This window comes from Myodes glareolus, chromosome 8 (genome assembly GCF_982192425.1).
Source record: "Myodes glareolus chromosome 8, mMyoGla1.1, whole genome shotgun sequence".
Taxonomy (NCBI): Eukaryota; Metazoa; Chordata; class Mammalia; order Rodentia; family Cricetidae; genus Myodes; species Myodes glareolus.
The window spans coordinates 76,491,516-76,509,824 of NC_142033.1; positions in this window are offsets into that span (position 1 = coordinate 76,491,516).

Below are 18,309 nucleotides of genomic sequence, written 5' to 3' on the forward strand. Positions count from 1 at the left end.
CAAGAGTGACCCTTGTCGCTCTTGGTGCAGCTGCTGTGTGCCAGTGTGTGCACGGACCTGCCCAGGCATGGAGTCACACCAGTGAATGACAAGGCAGTCGTGCCTATAGGGCTATACGTCTGAACCGGCAAGAGCACAAGCGCTTTCCACAACACTCGACACACGATAACACCCGCACCCATGACTGCTTGACATTTCATGATTTCAGTGGCCCCAACCAGCTACAGAAAAAAAAAAAACAACTTAAATGGCGGATTGCAGAAAGAAACAATCCTTCCATTTCTCAATTGCATGCAGTCCTGGGTAGAGTGCGGCTACACTAGGTCCTGTCCTGGCTGTGCATCATCCTTTGGCACTGTATCTCCACGCTATATTGTATGTATGCATGGGACAAAGAGCACATAGGGTCCAACTCTATTCATGGCCACCGGAGGCCTTGGAACACCACATGTGTGCACGCGTGCCCTTTATGATTAGACTGGAGAAGCTAGTCGATACTGAGTTAAAGTAAAGTAACCTGCCAGAGGGTGACCAGTAGTGCCTTCAAAGTGAGTGTTTATGGACGGCGGTGACACGTAGCTTGAGGTCTGGATGACCTTTAGAGCATAGGAGAAAAAGATGCTGGCAGAAGAGGTAGCTATGCCAAGGCCCTGTAGGTGGAGTGGGCTCATGTGTTTAAGGAAAAGAATAGGAAGAGTGAGCCAGAAAAAGCCCCACTGTGTTTTGTTGGTGGTTCCTCTATAGTAGAATCTGTCTGGCACCTGAGTTCTCCAAGAGATGTGAGCCTGCCATTACGGCCAACAGCAGCATGATAGATGGCGATCGTCAGCTCTGAGCAATGCCCAGAGGCCTGGCTCTAAGGTTCAGCCTGAGGGCACCAGACGGTAACTGCAGACTTGCTCTCCGCTAACCAGGCACCAAGCTTAAGGTGGACACTGCCATGTCCAGAAGAAACCAGACTGTACCACTGATTGGGAGAGGGAGGTGAGAGCAGTCCCAGTCAACCCACTCCCAGACTGCAGCTTGGCATCCTCTCCTGTACGCTGTACGGGCTTCCCCTCAACTGCACGCTGTACGGGCTTCCCCTCTCCTGTACACTGTATGGGCTTCTGGCTGTTTGAGATTCCCTGGGGTACTCCTATTACTCCCTGGCCCCTTGGTGAGGTGGACTCCTTCAATATGATCTCACCATGCTTATTCTGGTTGATGTCACCTTTGCTCTCTTGGAACGGCCTCAGACCTGGACATAGAGCACATGAAACTCTTCCCAGCTCAGCATAACCCAAGCAGTTATACTAGCAAGAAAGACCAGACTGACAGGGACAGCTCCAGCTCCTCCTTGTCCCACAGTGGACACTAGGGGCTTGCCGTCATGGGAACTCCTTAGTCAGGGAGGGGAGGCAGCAGACTCGCACTGAAGCCACCTCCCGTGCTATCCTAAGCAGCCTCATCCATGAACAAGCCGACTAACCATGTGAGGCCTGGAGCTGGGCTGGGCTGGGACCAGAATCCGACCACAAACAGGTCTGCTACCACAGCTAGGCTGATCACAGCCAGACAGAAGGAGCCACCATGATAGTCAGGAAACCACAAAGTTTGAGGCTCCCTGCACAGTCAGCTCTGGTGGCTGACAGTAAGCATGTTCGTGTGCTCTCACACCAAGATTCAGCATCCCCTCCCTGCCCCAAGCAGGGTTGATAGAGGAGGACAGGGGAGCATACAGAAGAGAGGACTAGGGGGTGTGGGCAACTCTTTCCCGGTGCCTCTTAGTACCAGGAGCCAATGTCTGATGGCGGTCGGCGCTTCTGGGACAGCCACTCTGAGGAACTGTTTGCCTGCTTTATAAAATGAAACAGATGTCTTCCCTACGACCCGCCAGCTCCCCTCTTAGGCACTGACCTGGAGGAAATCTAAACATGTTCAGGAAGACAGAAAGAATGGAATGTGTGTAAGAACTGTCATGGTCACGTGGTTCACAGAGCTGAAACAGAATGAGTGCAGGTGAGCAGACCGACGTGAATCAAAAGGTTCTCGCTGGCACACTCACTGCACAGACAGATCTCTCGGACCAGACACAAACGCACCGGGCAGGATTCCATCCTACAGAGTTCTACGGGTGTAGACTCAGGACAGCGATCATCTCTCCAAAGGGTACCAGGATTCACTCGAGGGGCCCAAAGGAATTGTTCTGGATGACAGAATTGTTCTTTTTCTTTTCCATGGTTACACAAGTGAATATATTTGCCTAAAATGTTGGAAACTTAAAATTGGTGCATTTTATGTAAATGCAGTGTACATGAATTCCATGTAATTACGTGTGTATTTCATACCTCAACCTAAAAACTACGCCAAGTGTAAGTTCATGTTGCTATTCCATATGGTGAATATACTCTTTTTCATTCACATGGAACAATCTTAGCCACAAAGCAAAAGTCACAAAGCAAAGCCACAAAGGGTCAGGAGACAGAAAAATCTCAAAAAAGTCTACAGAAGCAAAAGCCACTGACAACAATGAAAAAAATTAAGAAATCGCCAAAGGAGACCAAGTTGTCTGAGCAGGAGCATTAGTGATAAGGGGCTATGGAACAGAAACTTAGAAACACACAGGGGTAAGAGCACTTGCTACCATGAGGCCTGGGCATGGCCAAGGCCGTGCTCAGAGATGCCCTGTGCTAGGGCACACTTACGAGGAAACCAGTAAGACCAGACACAGTCTATAGTTTCCAGCTCAAGAAGCTGGAAAGAGGCAAGATGGCGCCGAGAAAAGTGGGAGGCTGCTCTTGACCATCAGAGATTAGCAAACACAAAGGAACAGAGCAGCTCAACAGTCACCCCAAAGGAGATATTCTATTTATTTCATTTTTTTACTGCGATGAAGAATGAATTCAAAGCCTTGCTTACGAAGCAAGTACTCTACCACTGATCTCAATCAATCCAAATCTTCCAAATTTTAAAACAGTAAACAAGAAGAATCTTTGACAAGTCTGGTCAAAAAACAAAAAACAAAGCCAGGAAAGTAGGTATAGAAGGAAAAGGAAAGAAAAGAAAGGAGAGAGGAAAGGGAGAGAGGGGAGAAACAGCTGACCCTCTGTAACTTCAGCAAAACCCTAAGCAAAAATAGTTTGGGGAAAATGCATCTGTATTAGACATTCAGACATCTTTCCTTGTTATTATTGCCCACGTAATGGAGAGTAATACTATTGACAGAGCATTACACTGTATGGGGCATCAGAACCCGTGTAGAGATGATCGAAAGTATGGGAGGGGCCAGGGCAAAGCACAAGCCCTGTGCTAGAGTTATACAGTCAGAGACCCTGTCTCGGAACAGTGAAAGGGGAGACACCGGCTTCTCTCTCTCTCTCTCTCTCTCTCTCTCTCTCTCTCTCTCACACACACACACACACACACACACACACACACACACACAGAGAGAGAGAGAGAGAGAGAGAGAGAGAGAGAACATAAAAATAAAGTCTGAAAGGATATGTGTAGGGTTTATGCAAATTCTATACCACTTTCTAGAAGGGAATTTAGCATTTAAGGATTCGATGTCTACGAGGGGCCCTGGTGCCCTTGCCCCTCTGATATTCAGGGGCAACTGCATCATGCTCACTTTACCAATAAGTAGAAAATGTAGTTGAAATTCAATCAAGCTGCTCATATTGACTCCAAAAGAAAAAAAAAGTGGACAGAATAAATGTTGAACTTTACACAATAAGAATGTGTTCACGCATTATAAACATTATTTGAACATTAAAAAATAAAAACTGTGAGCATGAAAATAGAGAAAGGAAAAAACCAAAACCCTAGGTGAGGTGGGGGCGGAGCGATGGCGCCAGAGTTAAGAGAGCTTGGTGCACTAACCCGAGGGGTAGAGTTCAGACCCCAGCACACACCGTGTGCTAGACACACACTCTCTTTCCCTCTCCCTCCCTCTCCACCTCTCTACACACACACACACACACACACACACACACACACACACACACACACACCACACACACACATAAAGATCTTTCAACGTATTTTAAAAAGGTGACGCTCTTTCGCTCTTTGCCACCTGGGCCCTGGTCTCCCTCATTCCCAAACATACAAAAGGATCTTTAGATCCCACGGTGTAGAAAGTAGAGGGAGGTGGTGATAGAGGACCTTTGTAGCTTTCATTTTGCTTGTGTTCTGCCTGTGACTTGCAGGGACATTGGGCACCAGGTTCTAGTTCATCGAGGTTCCCAGGTCTGCCGAGGGTTTGTCCGGCAGTGAGCCTGGGTTCCGGATGCCTGGGTTCCAGATGCCTGGAGGCTCTGCAGCTCTGGGTTTCAGGGTAAGCAGGGAATCTGTAATGAAGATATGTACAGCAATGCTATTTATAACCAAGAAAACTGGAAACAGCCCAAATTGCCCCCCACAGGGGACAGGCCTGGCAGAGAGAGTCCCGCAATAGGAGGCAACTGTTGGCCACGTGATAAGCAAGGAGGGCGAGGGCTTGTGAATGCGAGAGCCTGTCTTGTGGAGGAAGACAAATGTAACGCCATTTGTACACAGCCACCGTAATTAGGGAGAGCTGCTGGCAGCGACACACGCTCAGCGTTGGGTGATGGCCGGCACACAACAACAGAGCTGCTTTCTTGAGAGCTTCTCATCCCAGTCTGCAGCTGAGCAATGAGGAGTCCCTGAGTAGCTAAGGGAATTGTCTGAAGGCCAGCAGCAGTGAGGAAGGCGGTGGGAGGCTGTGGGGATTCAGTCCCTGCCTCCCCCTCCAGGATAGGCCAGAATGAGGCCCTGCGCAAACCGCGTGTAGGAACAAGTCTAGTCTGCATAGGGATATACTCGAGATCCTGAGGCCTTTTCCCAGACAGAACTCCTGGGGGCTCCACCAGCTCCTCCCCAAGATCTTGGTGTCCTCTGGAGTGGGAAGTGGAACTGGGAACTGTGCCAGGACCTCATGTGTCCCCTTATCCTACCACTGAGTCGCAGACTTCTCCCCCAGCCTTTTAAAAATTTCTTTGAGATAGGATTTCACTAACGTTTTCAAGTTGACCAGAACCGAATGAATTTCCAATCTTCCTGCCTTGGGCTCCCAGGTGAGGGTGGCCCGGCAGCAGTGCCAGGCTTGGATGGGGATGTTTTAAACTCACTTCCTCCTTTCAGAGCCTCAGCTCCCTCCCTGTGTCCTCCAGGAAGTCTTCTGGTTGACTGAGACAAGCACTTTTGGAAGGGCCTCTGGGTCTCCTGCCCTGGCCCTATAACTCAGTCCTGGCAGGGTCAGGGGGATAGAGAAGCGGACAATGGATAGGCCCTGTGGATCCCAGAGTAGAGTGCTCCTGCCTGATTCCCAGCCAGGCTGCATCCTGCATGTGGCCTTCCCTGCATCTTAGGAGTTTGGTACAAGGGACAGAGCTTGAACACCCCAGTCCTGCCCCACTTCCACTGGACCCCAGCCCAGTGGGCACCAGGACTCAAGGGCTCAAGGGAGCCAAAGACAAAGGCCATGCAGTATGCTGGAATGCAGCTACACACAGCATCTGGGATCTGTCTACATCGAGCTGGACTGAGGTCTTAGTCTGTCCTTTCTGTGCTCCTCTCTGAGTGCCCCTCTGTTTCTGGTCTAGTTACACTGGCCACACACATGGACTGCAAGCCTTCTGCTGGAGCCTCAGCCTCCAGTCAATGGGCCCAGACCTCACAGGGGCCAGTGTGGGACAGAACCAACCCAGACAGACCCTGAGACAGCCACGGTGGGGTAAGCCATCAGGTCAAGGTACTCCCCGTGTCCCCAGAAATTCTTATAGCCTGGGGTATAGAGGTAGCAGCTGCACCCCCATTTAGTTCCTATCCCAGTGGCAGCTGCACCCCCATTCCTATCACAGTGGCCCTTGCTTTTCTGCCTGGATCATCAGTATATTGTTGGTTATGTTCTGTTGTATGAAAAAACAAAACCATCAACCGAAAGAATCTTGGGGAAGAAAGGGTTTATCTGGCTTATACTTTCACATCACTGCACATCATTGAGGGAACTCAGGGCAGCAATTGAAGCAGGGACTATGGGGAAGCACTGCTTGCTCTCTTAAAGTACCCAGGACCACATGACCAGGAATGCCACTGCCCACAGTGAACATATATCACTTCTATATCAACCTTCTATATCAACCATCAATCAAGACAGTACCATACAGACTTACCCATAGAACATTCTGATGGAGGCAATTCTTCAGTTGAGTTCCCTCTTCCCAGGTGACCCAGGTATGTGTCAGCACAATCAGCCTCTGCAGCGACTGGGTGGATCCCAGTGCCCCCAGGGATCTGCTCAGTGCCCCTTACTTTCTTCCTTCTTAGTCATGCCTCTGTGTACCCCAAGGTGAATTGCTGGGGCCAGGCCTAACCAACGCCCTACCATAGTTTAGAAACTATATTTACAGTGACCTCACCTTTGGGTGAGGTGAATATGAACCACATATTCATAATGGTTATGAATGTCATTTATTGGCAGGGGACAAGAAGTGGTCCTGTTGGGAGGTAGTTTGGAGTCAGGATGTGGTAGCCCAGAGACATAAGGAGTAGAGGGAAACAGGCGGGATGGATGAGAAAAAAGAGTAAAATAATCTTGTGACAGATACTAAATTCTACATTGGGGGGCAGTGAGTGAAGAGGCTAAGGGACTCTCAGAAACCCATTCCTCCAGGGTCAGGTGGAAATAAGACTTTCCAGAGTATCACAGGACCACAGCAACAGAGCAGAAATGTCCCAGGAGGAGAGCACGGGCCATGTGGGTCTCTGATGATGGAGATTAAGGAGGAGGCCTGAGGAAGGCGTGAGTAAAAACACAAAGAGAAACAAAGCCTAAGAAAACCAGAGCAAAGGGTGTGTCGGGAAAGTCTGTCAAGAAGTTGCAAGACAGTCATGCCAGCAGGGCAGTAGGCCCCAGCCAGGTAGGGCTCTGGTCAAGGAGGGAACGGTGCCAGTGAGTAAGGCATCACCATCTCTCTATCAGGAATGGCTTATAATTTTTATATATTATGGACTGGCTTATTTCAGTGTGGCCTCACTCCTCATTAACAGCCATAAACCTGGGCAAAATCCAGGAAGCAATTGTTTTCAGGCAGGGGACACCAGCACTGAAAAGATGTGACCCTGACAGACTCACCCCGACCGCCACTCCATTCTCAAGGACAGTTTGAGTTGTCATTGTGAGAATCATGGTGACATTCCACATCACTGAGCCTCAGCTTGACTGTGCTGTAAACCACCCTTTGTTTAGTGTAGGCATGCTGTAGACATTCCCCACAATCCTGCTCCCAGTTTCTTACATGCTTTAGAACACATAGGAAAACATGCAGTATATGTGGCTCACTACTATGTATGGTCTTGGCATCTGCTGGGGTCTTGCAGTATGTCCCCTGGGGGTGGGGTGAGGTCTTCTGGACACCACGGAGTTGTAGTGGTGACTGCAATTCCCACCCCAGTCCAAATCTCAGGGGGAACACTTTAAATATTTCATCATTAAAGTCGTTTTTTTTTATAGCTACTCTTTAACAGAACAAGAAAAGTTCCCTTCTATTCCTGGGACATGATCTGAATAATTCTGATCCTTTAAAATGTGTTGAAACTTATGGCTCAGCCATATGATCAATTCTCGTAAGGCTCCATATGCACTGGGAACTAATGTGTATTCTGTCATTACTGGGCATGATGTTCTGAACGTGCCAAGCACACCAAGTTGCTAACCACGTTACTCAGATTCTTTGCTGAGTGTTGTTGTTTGCCTGCTCTCCCATTTAGCCTGGGAGGTGAGTTAAAATTGCCTGCTGAGGCTGCCAAAGTTTCTGTTCCTCATTTGAAGGTTGTCAGCTTTCTGCTATGAAGTTACTAAGTTCTGTGAAATTTTAGATTGCGTTTCTGGTGAGCACACCCTTTCATCACTATGGTATACATCTTTAGCTATTCTTATTTTCTTAGTGCCTATTTTATTGAAGGACAGTTCTGTTAGGGTCCACGGTGTGCAGGAAAGGCTTAGTTGGCTCAAATGCTGTGCGCTCCACAAAGGAACCTGCTCTGAATAGACTACTGGGAAGCAGCTGCTGAGCCCATGGCATCCTGCCCCCCCGACCATGTGTCACATGGCTGAGGCTTTAGGCCATGCTATAGCTTCTAAATGCCCCCCCCCAAAAAAACCACATTGAAATCCTAACCTAGTGCCCTGGAATGTGACACCGAGGAGGTGATTAAGGTAAAGATGCGGTCAGTATGGCAGACATTAATTCGGCAGGCATGTTTAGAAGAAAGAGAAATGGTACTTCTCCCAGGCCAAGGAGAGGCCCCAGAGAGACCAGCCCTTCCCTCATGTCTATCCAAGACTTCAGACACCAGGACCAAGGGAAAGCCCTCCTCTGTGTTTAACATGCTTGGTCTTTACAGAAGACCTGGCACACAATATGATCAGACTGTGGATGCTGAATGTGATCTACAGGGATGGCCTCTGTACCAAGAGGTCACGTATCTAACCCCTTGGCAGCTTATGGGATATATTTTCCATCCTTTTACCTTCAACCTCTGGATCTTTATTAAGACTTCAAACTTTTAATTTACTTTTTATTGCTTTATAAATAATACCATTCAAAATTTCCACGTCCTCCCCTCTTCCCATTTTCCTCCCCCTCCCCCTCTCCTCTCTCCCTCCAGTCCCAAGAGAGGGCAGAGTACCCTGCTCTGTGGAAAGGACTTCTAACTTCTAGCAATGTAGTTTTTTGGTTTTCCTTTAAACTACCGTGGTCTTTTACATGGATAATTTAGTCTGCTTATATTTAATGTAATCCCTGGCATGCTTTATTTTCTACGCACTATGTAATTTTTTTCTATTTATATCAGGTATATTTTAATTTTTCCTCTTTATTGCTTATATTGAATTAAATAGTTTTTGCTTTTTATTCTCCTCCGCGTTAGCCTTTGGTTACATGTTTCTTTCCTGTTGCTTTATCATTTACTGTTTCCATGCTTGTGCTGCTTGTGTAGTGGCTGCTTCAGGAACAAAAGGCCTGTAAAGCTCCGTGTGCACGTTTCTAACTTCTCCCCAAGAAACTCACCTTCAGTTTTGAAAAACATTCCCACTACAGAATTCTAAGAAGTTCTAGGTTGGCGGTTATTTTCCCAACATTCTGAAAATGTTATTGTCCTCTGAGACGTGTTGAAAAGCCTGCTCAGGCTCTTTTAAAGGCTGTGTATCCTGCTTGGCTTCGTCGGCTCCCCCTGGTCGTGGACTGTGGTATTCTGTTGCCTCTAAAATGATCATAATCTAACATTGCTTCTTGGCTACCATTTTCTTGCACCTTTCTGAGGTGACTGTGTCTCTTTTAGAGATTTCCAGTATGTCCCATCCACGTCTTATCTAAAACTTTGTACCCAGTCTCGATGCTGTCTACGCTCCTATTCTCTGCGTCTCCAAGTCCTGCTAGTTCATTTCCATTAATCCTCTCTCCTAAATCCTAAATCCATCGATTCTAAGTATCAACTGTATTTTCACACACACTATATATGTGTGTATATATGTATGTACATACACACACTATATTATGTATATATGTGTGTATTATGTGCTATGTATATGTGTACACACACGTGCATATATTACTGACAGAGGTTGTTCTTGTCTCTTAGGGGCAGCTATAGAGTGAGAAAACCGTGGCCCTGGTGAGTTTCATTGTGCGATGTCATTGGTCAGACCTGCTCCATTGTGCGATGTCATTGGTCAGACCTGCTCCATTGTGCAATGTCATTGGTCAGACCTGCTCCTAAGGTGTTGCTCTCCACAGAACCAACCAAGATCCTGAACTCCATTTTTCTCTCATCAGAACCAGGGGATCACTGAAAACTCTGCTTTCCACCAACTTTCTTATTAGTTTTAGACTCTCACCATGTGAATTTTATACACAGGCAAACTCCTTGGGTCCTGGCTGGCTTGTGAGCCTTAGAGTTAAACTTTTCCCCTGCCTCATGAAATCCCTGGAAGTTCTGCCAGCTTCTTAACCTAGCAGTACTGGGCCCATGCTTGAATTCCTAGAATGTCTCTTTTCTTTTTTGGCTTTATTATAATTTTCTTTTTTGATAGTATAATAACCCTAATCCCTCCTTCTTATTCTTCCTCCAACCCCTCCTATGTACTCCCTCCCTTGTGCTTTCTCCATTCATGGCTTCTTGTGTGTCTGTGTGTGTGTTCCTAAATATGCAACTTAAAAACTGCTCAGCCCATATAATGTTGCTTGTATATGATAATCAATGGGTGTGGTCTTCCTGGAGGAAGGCTATTTCTCTGCTCCCAGCATTCCTTAGGATCATGTCCTCCTGAACTTTATTGTGGTTCACTGTCGCATCTGCCTTATCAGCAATGAAGACGCAACACCGGACTCTTCTTAACCGCGGTTTATTCAGGCCCTTAAAATAATCTTCTCACCCTTTGACTACCTCTTGCAACCTCTCGCCCCGGGAAAAGCCAGTCTGCAGCTTAAATAACCTCTGGGTAGCCAACCCCAGCAAGCCACGTGGGAGACACAGATAGGTCCAGAAACGCGGAAGCAAGCCAGATCTTAGCGTTAGCCATACGTGGAGTTGTTGCGCATCTGAGAGCATTCACCGTTGGAAAGGTGGAAGGCGGGAATCAGCGCCACCTGTAAGGCGTGGCATCACGCGGCTCTCTACAGTTCACATTTGTTTCTGTTTCATAAATAAAAACACCCAGGGACTAAACAGTGTGCGTATCTCACACTGTCCAGTTTCTCTTCTTTGGAAATGCAGTTCTTTAAGTTCTGGTTGTCTGCAGCTGTCCAGTACATTCAAGTAACTTATTAACCTGGATTTTCTGGCTATTCTCAGTGTGCTCCTCTGAGAATGTTACTTTAACCAAGCTTTATTTATGTGTGTGTGTGTGTGTGTGTGTGTGTGTGTGTGTGTATACACTACATGTGTGAAGTGCTTGTGGAGTCCAGAAAAGTGCATCAGATCCCCTGAAGATGGGGACACAAGCAGGTGTGAGCCACCAGATGTGGGCGGTAGAAATGGAATTAGGGTCCTCTGTGCAGACCAGGTTATCCCTAAACTCATAAAGATTTACCTGACTTCGTTTCCTGAGTTCTGGGAGTATGGTGTGTGGCAGGAAATGTATTTTAAAAAAGATTTATTATTTTTATGTGTCTGCGTGTTCTGCCTGTACAGATGTGCACTGTGTACATGCTGAGTGGTGGTAGAGGCTAGAAGAAAGCATGGATCCTTGGAACACGGTTGTGAGGGACCATGTGAGTGCTGGGAACCAAACCAGCATCCTCTGCAAGAGTAGTGAGGGTCCTTAACCACTGAGCCTTCTCTCGAGGTGGTGTCAAACAGTGTATTTCTAGACAAAACAAAAATGGTTACATGAAAGTGGTTGCCCTATTGAACACTCATGACTGACCAGACTTGTGTTAAGTGCTGATGTGAAATTATGCCACTGGATTTTGACAACTGCCTCACAGGCTGAGTGCTCCACCTGTTCCCACTGCACAGAGGCCACACAGTAGACTCAGAGGTAACTCACTTGTCTAGGCAGTCTGTCTCTCTCCTGGAATCAGTATGCACACACTGTTGGTTTGCATTTTATTTCCTTTGAGATAGTGCCTCCCTGTGTAGCCTAGGCTGGCTGAGAACTCCTTGTCATCCTTCTTCCTCAGACTCCTGAGTTCTGGAGGTACAGGTGTGTGCCACCATGCCACTTCTAACATTTTAATACTGGTGATAAAGTATGGATGTAACATAAAACTGCAATTTTAATCCAAGTATACAATTCAAGAGGCATTAAGTACTTCCACCAGGTTATGCAACCATCACTCATGTATTTCCAAAACTATTCATTATCCCACACAGAACTCATTAGCCAAGTATCACTTTAATCTACCTATTCCTGTCTTGATGAATTTCCTGAATATTGAAATATTCAAGTAAACGGATCCTACCTTACTCTCCCTTCCTGTTTGATGGGCTTCTCTGAGCATGTCTGCAAGCTTACCCATGCCAGAACTCATGCCAGACCATGACCTAAACCACCTCCTCCTTCTTCCTGCATCTCTACATGAGACTGGCTTCAAATTCCCTATGCAGCTGAGAATGACCTTAAATTTCTGATCCCCCTTGCATCCAGCTCTTAAGGGTTCAGGTCACAGGCATACACCACTAATGCCTGGTTTTATTTGGTGCTGACAATCAGACTCAAGACTTTGTGCACACTAGGCAAGTGTTGTAACAAAGGAGCATACCATCAGCCTGCAAACTGTTTGTTGTGGACAATGCATAGATGGACCACAATGTGTGCATCCCTCCAGCAGCTGCTGGACACTGGGGAGTCTCTCTTCTTTGGGTGATCGTGAATACTGCTACACTGACTGCACAGATCCATCTGAGAGGTTCCAATTCTTTGGGGTCTATACCCAGAAGAGAACTCTCTGGGCAAATGACAGTTCTGTTTAACGTGAAGAAGTGTCAGAATGTTTCCCACAGCAGCTCTCCCAGCAGTGAATGAAGGCCTTCACTCCTCTACAGTCTCAGTGACATCTCTGATTTCCTCTTGAGGGTTTAGACATTTCAGTGTGTGTGAAGTATAGACTTTTGCCCACAATTTTCATTAGTTTGTTTCTTTTGTGTTGAGTAGACGAGGTTCTTTCTGCAATTGTTGTGGAATATTATTTTTAAATGTGTTACATTCTTTTATGCTGTGAACATTTAATGATGCAAAAACCATTGCACTCTTTCATGTTGCGTTTGTTTAATTCTGTGAAGCTGTGTTACTGTACCTGCCTAAATCACCTGATTGGTCTAATAAAGAGCTGAACATCCAATAGCAAGACAGGGGAAAGAACAGGCAGGGCTGGCAGGCAGAAACTAAATGGAAGGAGAAAATGATCAAGGAACAAGAAAAAGAGGAGGACTCAAGAAGCCAGCCAGCCAGTCACACAGCTAGCCACAGAGTAAGGAGTAAAGAAAGGTATACAGAAATAGAGAAAGATAAAATCCCAGAGATAAAAGGTAGACAGGATAGTTTAAGAAAAGCTGGCTAGAAATAAGCCAAGTTAAGTTCAGGTATTCTTAATAATAAGACTCCATGTGTGATTTATTTGGGAGTGGGGTGGCAGGTCCCCCAAAAGAGGCAAAGAGTTCAAACAACCAACTACATACAATTTTTTTGAGACAGTTTATTAAGTTTATTATTTCAGGCTGTCCTGAAACTCACTATGTGAACCAGACTGACTTCAAACTCAGAGATCACTTGCCTCTGCCTCCTGGGCGCTGGAATTAAAGGTGTGCACCACCACTAACCAGCTTCTTCCTACATTCTTGACTTTGGACATGTGTTAGACTTAGGATCAAAACATTTATTTCATTCTGCAGGTGGAAGTATAGATTATGTTTTATCTTCTTGGTAGTGCATTTTGATGTACTAAAACTCTCAGTCTTAATAAAGATCACTAAATCTATGCCATATCAAAGAAGCCACAGCCAAATCCAAACTCATGCTTTCGTCAGAGTTATGTGGGGTCAGCTCTTGTATTTAGGGTTTGATATATTTGGAGTAAATTTCTCTTTGTGGTGTGAGGTAGAGGTTCAACTTTACCCTATGAAGTAGGTAAATCTGATGAGGCAGAATTAGTGTGCAGCTTGACTGACTCGGCTCTGTGGGGATGGGGTGTGACTGTCAGTGGATATGGATTCTTTTTGGGGTAAAGAACATAGTCTAAATTTAGTGGCAAGGGCTGCAGAATGCTGTGAATATCCTAAAACACTGGATTGCACACTTTAAACACTGAATTTTATGCTATGTGAATTATACCTCAATAAAGCTGTTATTAAAGGAACAAACAAAAAGAACAGCTGGTGGCCCAGATGAGGGAGGACAGACTGACGCTCCTGCCTCTTGCTTCTAGGAGAGAAAACTTGCTGTACAGAGCCCTTCTGTAGCTGTGGCCAGACCCCTCAAAACACAAGGAACATGTTCTAGATTCAACAGGCACCCCGGGCTCCTCCTCTTCTACAACGTGGAACAATAGCTCTCTTTCCCGTGTGGTCTCACTCCTGCCTCAGGCTTCAATGCTGCCCCTAGCTCTGTAATCTTGACGGATTAACTCACATGAGGGAAATCATAACAAAACCACAAGCAGTTGTCTCTCCTCTTGGGAGTAGATGGTCTGAGGGAAGGGCGGGAACACTGGCAGCCCAGGGAATCCTGGCAACAGGTCAAGGTGAGACACAGGTCTTCCCTTACATCTCCCAAAGGAGACAGTCTCATTCCTCGGGGACAGAAGAGCTGGTAAGGAGTGGAGTAATTTCTGTTTTGGTTTTTATAGTCAGCTGGCATTCATTTGCTGATTAGCCCACCGTAGGTTACCACTGGGATTTGAACGGGTAAACTGGCTGGTTCACTGAAGCTTTGTTGAAGATGGTAGGAGTTGGAAGTATGCTGGGATCCAAAATTATCTCTGTGTAAAGCATAGCCCCGCTGTCTGACACCAGAATCCACAGGAACTACCAGAGTTTGGTCCTTGGAGGATAGAGGGTGAATAAGGGGTGCAGTGTCCTAACGGCACCCCAATAGCCTTCCTAGACAGACGACCATGGAGGACTGGGATCTGCATTTGGGTCTCCAAGGGTTGAATAAACCTGGTGATGACACTGCTGAACAGATCCTGGGAGTACAACCTGGGAAGTTCAGAGCCCTTCCAAGGCCCCAGGCTCTCTGGATTCTTGCCCCCCACCACAGAAGTGATGGAACCCCCCGCCTCCCGCCAGACCTGAGAGGCCATGAAGAGCCTCTGAGATATGGCTGGCTTCTCTGGCTGGCACTGCCACTCCCGGTGAGCCCTGAGCCTCCAAGTGGCCTGGCTGGCCCTTTGGCTTTCACACGGCCACCTGCAGCCCTTCATCAGGTCTAACTAAAGTTTTGAGGTCATGTTTTAATTTACAGTTTTAAGATACACTGTGAGCACCTAACCCCAGTGTAGCCCTTCCTGGGTGCCTTACACAGCTCCCCACCCATTCTTCCTGTCCCCTTGTCCAGATCTTCAGTTAGAGAGGCGACGTATCCTCCTTTCACACCTCGACCAAGGTCACCTCAGGGGTTAGACACTGCGGAAGGAAGTGGAGGGACAAGGGCACTTTCCCTCAAAGTCCTCGCCCCTGCTGTCTAGAGCTGCCTGACCCTTGTCCCTCTGCTAAGGTCCACGCAGCTCTTGGGGTGGGCATCATGGTGTCGCCCTGCCCACACCCCACCCTGATCAGTTCCTTGTGTGCACAGCCTCCACACAAAGGCAGCTCAAAGGCAGCTCTGATGGACCAAGACTAGTCCTTTCCCATGAGCCTTTCTGTAGTTCAGTGGGATCTGCGTTTTTGTTTTTCAGTCTGTCTGTCTGGCATTAGGGGTGGAAGAGCTGACAATAACCAGGCTATACCCCATAAAAGCAACAGCCAAATGCCTGCCTTCTTGCGCCTCCTCCAGGGGCCCAGAGCTAGCAGGCGGAGAGTCTGATTCCCGGGAAAAGCTGTTCAGCCAAACTTAGCACAGAATAGCAATTCAGGAGCTGAACTCTACCTAGCAACAAGATTAGCAGCTGATTTTGCAAGCTGGTATTTTTATCCTAGGATGGGAACGGCGGAGAGTGGCCACCTCCTGCTCCTCTGAGTGCTGCTCCTCCTGTTCCACCCAGGAACCTTGCTCCCTACCAATCCCTCCTGGCCCCGTGCCCAGCTCCATCTTCCCTTCTTGCTATGGCAGTTTCTGAATCATGGAGGCTTGGGTGGGGCCTCAGAGCTTCCAAAGGGAAGAATCTACCCTGGGTCCACAAGGAAACATCAGAGCCCAGGGCTCCTCTCCCCATTGCCTTGCCTTCCTTTTTCCTGTCCTCCTCTCCCGTCCCCAGCGGTGTACTTTCCATGCTGTCCCCGAAGCCCCTGGCACTCTGCTGCCTGCCAGACAGGTTTCTCTGTGGGAATGGGGCACACAGTGAGCTCCCAGTGTCTGATCCGTGACCTCTACTTGTACACCTGCTTGCTCTCTCGCCAGCCTTCACAATGACAGGATCCTTTGGCAGCCTGAAGTCCAGGAGCTTTCTGTATGAACGGCCATCCACAACTACCCTCTTTGGAGAGGAAAAAAAAAGCATGATGTGATGGTGAGATATGGCAGAACAGGACTTCCCTTGTGAGAACAAGATAGTGGATCACTTCCCCAGGTCTTCGCTTCACACACAAAGAACCCCGAGAGCTGCAGAGAAGGCAGCAAACTGTCTTGAGAGCTCCACTGTGGAGCAACTCCTGGTTGGCTGTCTTAGTTCCCATATGCTCAGGTCAGACACAGAGGACCCTGTGGACAAAATTTCTGCAGGAATAGATAGAGAATAAGCAAACTACAGAGAAACTTGCATCTTGTCACAGGACTGGGAAAGAGAACCCATCAGAGCTAGGACTCTGAGGGGAGAAACAATACAACCATTTCTCCACCAAGTGCTACAAGAGCTCAGGCCTAGTGGGAGGACCATCTACCCTGGCAAGCATCACACCCCAACAGCAATACAAGGTCTCTGAAACTTCCATGACAAGGACCTCCCAAAAGTAGTCCGCATGCTCGCTTAGGTTACACCTAAAAAGGACGGCTACCTGCTAAAGTAACTGAGAGTCCCCAACAAAATCTTCACAGCTTCATGATATAATCTAAGATCACTCACAATACCAGCAACCAGGAAAGCCACAACTTAAGAGAAGCAATCAACCGATGTGCACGCTGGGAGAATCCAGCACTAGAACTCTCTTACAGAGTTGAAATTGGCTATCATTAAAATGTTCTGGCAAATAATTATGGATTATTTTGAATTAACTGAAGAAACAGAAAATCTCAGCAAAACATCTGGTGTTTATTGATTGATTGATTGATTTGTTTGTTTGCTGTGTTTGGAGACAGGATCTTTCTATGTAGCCTTGTCTGTCCTGGAACTCACTATGTAGACCAAGATGGTCTCAAGCTCACAGAGATCCTCCTGCCTCTGCCTCCTAAATGTTGGGATTAAAGGTGTTAAAATATCACACCAAGCTTTTATAAGTTTATATTTGAAAGATTTGTCATTTTAGGTTCTTTGATTGTTCTGGGCAGGGTTTCCTCCCTGATGATTTGGCACAGGGGTCCATGAGAGGCTCCCCAAGGAGTTTTCCAGTGGCAAAGGGTTACATTGACTGTCTAGTTGATCTACATTTAATAGTCCAATGCCTGTCTTTGCCACACCTTCTGCATAAACCAGAAGGGAGGGATATTCTGGTTGGATTATGTTTAGAGAAAACTTGGTTTCTAGGAATGCCCTGTTTACAATCCCCTTTTAGGTGACCTTGTTTACTGCAATTGAAACATTTGACATTTCTATGTTTTTTTTTTTTCAAACTTCTGGAAATCACCTCTCCTATCCAAGTATCATTGTGGTCATGAGATTCAATATTGATCGTATCTCGGATCCATTCTTCCAAGGGTGCTGATCTTGCCTTTAATGGCCTAATTATCCTTTTACATTGTGAGTTAACGTTTTCAAAAGCCAGAGTTTCAATTATTATTTGTCTAGCTTCTGGATTTGGTATCATTCTATTACAGCCAAAGTCAATCTTTCTAAGAAATCTATGAAGGTTTCCTTTGGGCTCTGTATGATTTAGTGACTGTCTCAGTTTTCTTCCCTACTTCTCCAGTTCCGTCAAGCATTCAAAGCTACTGCATGGCATAAAACCAAGTTGTTGTCATCATATAGAGATTGCCTTTGTACATTAGCATAATCTCCCTCTCCAAGAAGTTGTTTTTGGGAGATTTCCAAACTTCTAGCCCTACTTCATTTTTCAGTGATCTTAGCTTCATCTTTCCATCAAGTCCTCCATTGTAATTGAGGGCCAGGCTCCAAGACTGCTGTAACCAAGTCTCTCCAGTCTTGAGGGATAGTTCTATTACAAGTTGACCATGAATTTAACATCTGCTTCACAAAGGGTGAATGCATGCCATATGAGACTATCCCTTCCTTGAATCTCCTTAAATGTAACATTTCCACAGGAGTCCATTCAGCTCTTTCACAACCTTGGGGATATCTGTCATTTGGCAGTTGTCCCTATAAGGCTACTGGATAAATTAAAGTTAGCTGTTTGAAAAACCTTAAGCTGTTTCCTCTTATCCTTAAAGTGCAATGCTGAGATTGGTTCCCCTTTAAATTCCTCTGTCTGGGTCTGAATATATCTATGATCTGTTTTAATTAGTTTTTCTAAGGCTTTTGATATTAACCATCT